Genomic DNA, 8690 nt, shown 5'->3' on the forward strand with positions numbered 1-8690 from the left:
TCCAGTTTACATAATTTTGATACATAGACTCAAGATAATCCACAAAGTCAAAGCCAACAGTACCTTATACTTTTCACATTTTCTTGTAATCAGACCATATCCATCCATCCATCCATTTCCTACCGCTTATTCCCTTTGGGGTCGCGGGGGGCGCTGGTGCCTATCTCAGCTACAATCGGGCGAAAGGCGGGGTACACCCTGGACAAGTCGCCATCTCATCGCAGGGCCAACACAGATAGACAGACAACATTCACACTCACATTCACACACTAGGGCCAATTTAGTGTTGCCAATCAACCTATCCCCTTGTGCATAGCAGACCATATTTTTGATATATTAGATGGGATTTTTTCCTGACATGTTTCCGCTGTTATCTGCAGTCTGTAAAAATTGCATCTATTATACCAAAAATATTTGTTTGATCACAAGTAAATGTAAAAAGTATATGAGTAAGAAGACATAATGAACCTTTTTGAGCAACCAATGGTACTTTAATTCTAAAGCACATACATTAGTTCGTACGGCCCCTCTTCCTGCCTGTTATCAATGATATTTGCCACCTTGCCTCACAGTAAAAATAGTCCACAAATTTTGTTTGTAAAAACATTAAAATGAGCAATATCTGAGTGAATAGTTCTGAATTCACCTGTTGAACTTCCTATGTAAAAAAGTTTCGAGAAACATACAAGAACTGTTTCATCATAATAAACAGCTTCAAAATGTTTGATTTAATTTTCCATAGCCTACTGAGAGCCAGCGTCCTCTGCAGTGGACATTTGTTCTGTCAGAGTTTCACATTTCACAAATGTAGTGGACGCTGGCTCTCAGGAGGATACGATGAGACTGTGCAGGTGTGCCTAATGTTCTGTCTGGCGAGTGCAGAAGAGGACAGTAAAACGTATGCGTTCAAGTGTCCTCCGAGCTCCAGTCAGTCCATCTCCTGGCTGCTGGCTTCTTCCTGTCGGCCCCTCGCCCCACCCTTTTCCCGCCGCACATGGGATTCGCATTTGGCCGACTTTGAGCGTTCCCTTAATGTGATTATGATGCATTGTCTCAGGTCCATTTAGTTGCCGTGTGCACGGCCCCTCCTGCACACACATGCTACACAATGTATATGCGTTGTGGCACTTTGACGTGACCGTGTCACCACAACACAAACTTATGTCCCACAGTGATATAGGGAGGGAGGGTGTACCAGCTGTAAGATGTGTGCGTGAAGCAACAGAAAGAGAGAAGTTTGGGGGGGGTCATCCGATGTCTCTGCAGGTAATTGTGCTTCTTAAACTTTTGACCCGCTAAGCCCTACTTAGTGCAACTCCCTTATTTCCCTTGAGAATTCAGAGCTCGCATACCACGACAAGCGCGTGTGCTTCTATCACAACAAACTTTTTAATGACTTCCACCAAGCACGAGAATGCGGGTGCGAGCTCGCCGCATGTTTGTTTGTTTGTTTGTTTGTTAGCTAGTAGGATGACGCTGAAGCTATGTCAGATTTACTGAACATTTTGTGGGGGACGGGGCAAAGTGAATTACAAGATTTACACCAGGGGTCCTCAAACTTTTTGACTCGGGGCCCGCATTGGGTTAAAACAGTCTGGCCGCGGGCTGGGCTGTATATATTTATTTATGTATGTCTTTATTTATTTATTCATATTTCTCGCGCACTATTTGACTAAATGAGCGCGGGCGTTATGTCTCGTTATCATTGGGAAAATGCATTTTTAGACATTATGATATGCCTGAGCGGCTAGTAAACACCGAGAGTAACAAGCGGTAGAAAATGGATTTCATCTGCTTTGTCGAACACCAGATAGTTCGACATGTCTGGGAACACGACCGACGTATAATACTAGATATCACTCAACAAACCTTTTTTTGATAAAAGTATAGAGATAGATTCCATTGCTTAGTTGGCTGTTTTTGCTCGTACCTGTTTTTAGTTTTAAGCTCCAGGCCCCTTGCGTACTCAGCCATGGTGGTTAAAAGTCACATAACTTAATACAACCTATAATGTGTATTGTGTTGTTTTTAAACCACCAGGGAGCGTCGTGACTGACATGGCAGATGGTAGCCATAAACTTGAGAGGTCCTGGTGCAAATCCAGCTTCTGTCATCCTTGGGCAAGACATTTCACCCACCTTGCTCCCAGTACAACCCATAATGGTGCTACATTTTTAGCTTAAAGGCAGATTGTGGGTTTGTTTCTCAATGTAAAGAGAAAAAGCGCTCTACAGATATAATTCACTTCACACTGGTCAAGAAAATTAGTTTATATTTGTAAACCATTCTGTTTTTGTGGAGGGAGAGACAATCGATGCATTAACCCCATCATTCTACAGAAGAAAATAGTATGATCGTGTGGCATAGTAAGATGGAGCAACATGTACAGTACAAGCCAAAAGTTTGGACACACCTTCTCATTCAGTGGGTTTTCATCATATTACATTGTAGATTGTCACTGAAAGCATCCAAACTATGAATGAACACGTGGAGTTATGTACGTAACAAAAAAAGGGGAAATAATTGAAAACATGTTTTATATTCTAGTTTTTTCAAAATAGCCACCCTTTGCTCTGATTACTGTTTTGCACACTTTTGGCATTCTCTCCATGAGTTTCAAGAGGTAGTCACCTGAAATGGTTTTTACTTCCCAGGTGTACTAGAATCTCATAGAGAGAATGTCAATAGTGTGCAAAGCAGTAATCAGAGCAAAGGGTGGCTATTTTGATAAAACTAGAATATAAAACATGTTTTCAGTCATTTCACCTTTTTCTGTTAAGTACATAACTCCACATGTGTTCATTCATAGTTTTGACGTGACAATCTACAATGTAAATAGTCATGAAAATAAAGAAAACACATTGAATGAGGAGGTGTGTCCAAACTTTTGGCCTGTACTGTATTTGTAAACTTGTTTGTTGGCTGATTTGTCAACAATTTTGTTGTTGCTTGGTAACACACGAAAAGACCTGCAAATGTACAAATTGCTTTTGTTTGAGCGACCTATCCCAGAGTTAAAAAAACGGAACAGTGTGGTCACCATGCAAAACCAACAACAAGGTATAGTTGTCATGTTGTCTACGCCATGGGATGCAGAGAAACATGTGACCATCACATGTTGAGTGTGAAACATGCTTAAAGAATTCACCTTCACCACTTGTGCTCAGTGATGATGTGACTTATGAGTCTGGCTGTGGCTTCTTCTCCTTCTACTCATTCTCTGGATTCCCTCCGACGCACCTCAGTGGTGCCAAACTTTGTCAACGCACGTCTTGTTTTTGGGAAGCCAAAGGCCACAAAGCAACATCAATTCATTAGCATTCATCATCGTTTGTATCTTTTATACGACTTTGTCTTCATCAGGATGTCTCTCGTCGCATCGAGGCAGCGAGAATGATTGATGAGGTCATTGCATTTGGAGCTTTTTCCTCTCCGCTGTTTGCATCATCCCCCAACCCCACTAACAACATGTTCTTGTGTGCACTGAAGGTCGCTTCATTAGGTATATCTGCACAATCTAATCTCAATGCAAGAAAAGTAGCGCCTCAGGTAAGATAATGTTCCTCTTTTCCGTTAAGAATTTTACTTTAGTCTCAACATTTTCTTGCTTTTTCTTAAAAAATGAAAAACAAATCAACTTTTTTTTTTTGCCCTCAAAATTGACTTAAAAAGGCTTTTATTTTGAAAAATTCACCTTTTTGGGCGGTTAAAATTGGACAACTTTACTCTCATGGAATTAAAGAAGCGTTCAGTGGCAGCCCTGGCATTTTTGTCCTGACACAATAATGTCCCACGTTTCTTTCCGGATAGCGATTAAACGATCAGTCACGTATAATTTGGCAATTTGTCATTTCTCCTTTCATATTGGCAATCTTACATTGTGGTACGTAAACATTTAAAGAGAGATTATGTCGGTAAGTTGGCTATTGTTTTTTGTTGTTGTATTTTTATAACTACTGTGTAATCTTTCTCATCACCATCATCCTAACCTTAACTAACTCTTCCTTGGACCAACATTCTTTAGATGGCTTAGTTAGTTAGTTCCAAGCCACCCGTACGGACTAAATATCTCTTTATGAAACTCTGGATGGACATTAAAAAAAGGCGTTCCAGTCTCTGAAAACAGGAATCCCCACTGTTACAAGAATGCACATTTGTGCTCATATTTGGATGATATAGTGGAATCACAACTTTTGTTTGTAAACAAAATTGCAACTCTTTTTTTTTATTATACTGCGCTGATTTGTGACTTATTTATACTTTAAAACAATATAAGTGCAAACTGCTTTATAACTGTGTTTTACAGACTATTCAGAAGCATTCGATAAAGTGAAACATAAAAACTTTTTACAAATCTTGAATGAGCTGGATATTGACGGGAAAGACCTGAGGATTATCAGAAATTTGTACTGGGAACCTGCGATGAGGTGGCGACTTTTCCAGGGTGTACCCCGCCTTCCGCCTGATTGTAGCTGAGATAGGCACCAGCGACCCCTTAAGGGAATAAGCGGTAGAAAATGGATGGATGGATGTACTGGGAACAAGAAACTGCAGTCCGAATAGATGGTGAATGCAGTCAATTCCAAGCCATTTAAAGGGGTGTTCGATCAGGTTATGTACTATCTCCTGATCTGTTTAACATCTACTGTGAAATGATCTTACGCAACATCAATCAAGATGGTATAAAAATTGGAGGAATTATTTTTAACAACCTCAGATATGCAGTGACACTGCTAGTGGAAGAATCTGAAGAAAAACTACGGAATATCCTGAACACAGTAGTAGCCCACAGTGAAGCAAACAGACTGGCTTTAAACCTCAACAAAACCAAAAGCATGACAGTTTCCAAGAAACCACATGTACCTGCATGTAACCTCACATGCAACATGAATATAAAAAAGTGGATCAATTCAAATACCTGGGTGTCACTGTAACATCTGATGCTAGGTGTGAAAAGGAGATAAACAAAAGGATTGCCATGTCAAAAGAAAGTTTCAACAAAATTAGTCTTATATTTAAAAATAGAAACATCTCAAATTGACACAAAACTCAGAGTCTTCAAAACGTATGTACTGTATGGTCTGTCCTACATTATGGCTGTGAATGCCGGACTTTAACCAATCAACAACTGAGAAAATTAGAGGCCACTGAAATGTGGTGATTCTTCAGAAAAATACTCCGCATACCATGGACTGAAAAGAAAAGTAATGAAGAGTGTAGAGGTTTGCCTCTTGTGATGGGTTCTCTTGACGCCGACAGATCATCGTGAGCCCGGTAGACAGGTTAAATCAAGTGTTTTATTGACATACAGCAGTATGGTTTGCCTTCCAGCAATATATATCTCGGACTTTTCAGTCCCGCATGTCTCTCTTCCCGGCTCCAACTCCAACAACGTATTTTGGTGCGGCTGCTGCTAATAAAGGCAACATGTGATCAGATAACCAGCACCAGCTGGGTAATCTACTCACCTGCTGCTGGCTTCGAGGCCGGTCCTTACACACCCCGCTCCGCGGCAGGCCCACAGACCACGCCCCCCTCTACAAAGAGGTATTGGCAAAGGCTAAAACAAGAAGATCTCTAATTGCAACGATTAGAAATAGGCAGCTGAAATTCCTCGAACATAGCAAAACTCCTCGCCATTATGGACAAAACCTCCCACCCACTACACTCGGACCTTGCGGAGAGAATGAGCACGTTCAGTGGAAGGCTCAGACTCCCAAAATGTAACACGGAACGACACAGGAGGTCTTTCATACCGACAGCCATCAGACTGTATAATGCATATGTTCCTTCTTGACTGCACTTAAATGTAGAATATATGTAGAATATATTCATATTATTCATATTTTATATTATATATATATAATATATGTCATATGTTATTTATTATTATTATTGTTTATTGTGAGTGAACTGTGGTGCTGAATTTCCCCCAGGGATCAATAAAGTACTTTCTATTCTATTCTATTGTATAATTAGAAAAGACAGCTTAGAAAAACTGATGTTAATATGACAACTGGTAGGAAAGAAAGCTCCAGGTCGACAACGAACAACATATATCAACAGCCTATGAAATGTTATCGGAAATGTCAATAATATAGAACTCATACATAGAGCAGACGACAGAGAATACTGAGGACCCCTGGTCATCGATGCCTGCAAACAGGTCTGATATCCCATGATGCCATCCATCCATCCATCTTCCGCTTAGCCGAGGTCGGGTCGCGGGGGCAGCAGCCTAAGCAGGGAAGCCCAGACTTCCCAATCTCCAGCCACTTCGTCTAGCTCTTCCCGGGGGATCCCGAGGCGTTCCCAGGCCAGCCGGGCGACATAATCTTCCCAACGTGTCCTGGGTCTTCCCCGTGGCCTCCTACCGGTTGGACGTGCCCTAAACACCTCCCTAGGGAGGCGTTCGGGTGGCATCCTGACCAGATGCCCGAACCACCTCATCTGGCTCCTCTCGATGTGGAGGAGCAGCGGCTTTACTTTGAGCTCCTCCCGGATGACAGAGCTTCTCACTCTATCTCTAAGGGAGAGTAACGCCACCCGGCGGAGGAAACTCATTTCGGCCGCTTGTACCCGTGATCTTGTCCTTTTGGTCATGACCCAAAGCTAATGACCATAGGTGAGGATGAGAACATAGATGGACCAGTAAATTGAGCGGTAAATCGGACCGCCAAGTGCCCTGCCTTCGGCTGCCGCCCAGCTCACAATGCACCTGACCTCTATGGCCCTCCTATGAGTGGAGTGCCCATTGGAGGGATGACCCACGTTGCCTCTTCGGGCTGTGCCCGGCAGGGCCCCATGGGGACCACCAGGCGCTCGACATCGACAGCCTGGCTCCAGAGGGGGGCCCCGGTGACCCGCGTCCGGGCGAGGGAAATCTAAGTTCATTTTGTTGTGTATCCATAGAAGTCTTCGAGCTGCTCTTTGTCTGATCCCTCACCTAGGACCTTTTGTCTTGGGAGACCCTACCAGGGGGCATGAAAGCCCCCGGACAACGTAGCTCCTAGGATCATTGGGACACGCAAACTCCTCTACCACGGTAAGGTGGCAGCTCAGAGAGGAGATCCCATGATGATACTTTAAAAATAATTTAGTTGGGCGTTATTATCGTAAGATTCCTACTTTTGTTATAGAAAAAACAAGTTACATGCTTTTTTTTAAAAAAATCAAATACATTCTTGCAAAATTATGACTTTGGAATGTGCATTTTTTGTTGAAATCATATAAATGTATTCTCCAAAACGATAATACCTTTTCAAATTACTCAACTTTATTATTATATTTCCACCTGTTATGGAAAAACTTCTTCAGTTTAATTTTTTTCAAAAACATTTTTTTTTCTTAAAAACATACGACTTTGTGATTGTAATATTATGATGTTTGAGTTTGCAAAATTTTTAATTTTTGTTGAAATCATGACATTATTCTAAAACTAAGATGCAACTGTGTTATTGTCTTACAGTATACACTTTTTTCTTTGAAACAATTAAACTTTATGATCATACTATAATAATCTAAGACTTATTTAATCGTAAAACATGTTTTTTTCATTTTATACAACTTCATCTTAAAAGTCCAACATTTTTATTGAAAAGAACAACTTCAGTCTTTTACAATTAAGACATTTAATTTCACAAAAAATTACACTTTCAGTAATTACAAAACGTATTTTCTGTTAAGATTATGACTTATCAATGTAGAATATCAAATACCCCAATATAATATATTCAACTTTACTCTAATAAGGATACACATATTTTCTTGAAAAATTACCACAGATTTAGCTCAAATACTAGTAATGGGACTTTTCCGGTTCCGATTCCACTTTTGATTCTGCTTAATTATTCAGTTCCTTAACGGTTCTCTTCTTGATTCCCATTTGGAAAAGAAGATGAGATAAAAATTGGATTAAAATAAATTTTAGTTTAGAGCTAACATGGCCTAAGAAAGCCAACAGTGAGGCACATAGCAACAGTCAGGCACATAACTGTCACACCTATGATCATGTTTTGTTTTGTCATGTAATGTTTTTGATTTAGGACATTCAGTCACGTTTTGCACTTCCTGGTTTTGTTTGCTACCATGCCAACTCATTAGTTTTCACCTGTCACGTCCCTGTTCTCAGTCTCACACCTGTTTTCACTAATGATCAGAACTATTTAAGTCACTCTTTTTCTTGTCTTCATCCTGGGATCCTCACATGCGCACGCACCCCTACCCATGCTGTACCTCCTTCAAGTCCTTGTCCATAGTGCCATGCCATGTAAGTTTTTCTGTAGTTATGCCATTGTGCTAGTTTTGTTTATAGTTTATTATATTCATGCCATCGTGCTGTCTCTGTTCATAGTTCATTCATGCCAATCGAGCAAGTGTTTTTGTTTCACGTTTGTACTGTTTAGCCAAGTTTCTTCCTCCATTGTGAGCGCTTTTTGTTGTTTATTTGTTTATTAAATAAACAACCATGTACTCACATCCACGCCTCGCTAGTGTTGATCCTCATCTGCATCGAAGAAACAATCCACGTCCAAGCCATGTTGTTACAATAACATTGAAAAAAACTTTTGAAAATACATTTTTAAAACAAATTCTGTAGAATTTAACAATATCAAATGTGGAAATTACACATAACATTTTTAAAACTTAATCTTTCTCATCGACCTAAAAAATATACAGTGCAAATGTTT

At 40.4% G+C, this 8690-nt stretch overlaps 1 protein-coding gene across 4 annotated transcripts in view; it reads left to right on the forward strand.

The window, feature by feature from the left end:
• Positions 1-8690, forward strand: part of ndp (norrin cystine knot growth factor NDP) — a 75252-nt gene that overhangs the window by 1764 nt on the left and 64798 nt on the right. Inside the window, exons 2-3 of one of the 4 annotated variants that reach the window (XM_061879676.1) lie at positions 3364-3405; positions 3490-3549. The gene's annotated coding sequence lies outside the window, so the exon portion shown is untranslated. Of the gene's footprint in view, positions 1-3314; positions 3550-8181; positions 8270-8690 lie in introns of those variants that run through there. The other 3 variants (XR_009802955.1, XM_061879675.1, XM_061879677.1) reach the window with 3 other exon arrangements.

This window comes from Nerophis ophidion, linkage group LG19, assembly GCF_033978795.1.
Source record: "Nerophis ophidion isolate RoL-2023_Sa linkage group LG19, RoL_Noph_v1.0, whole genome shotgun sequence".
Classification (NCBI taxonomy): Eukaryota; Metazoa; Chordata; class Actinopteri; order Syngnathiformes; family Syngnathidae; genus Nerophis; species Nerophis ophidion.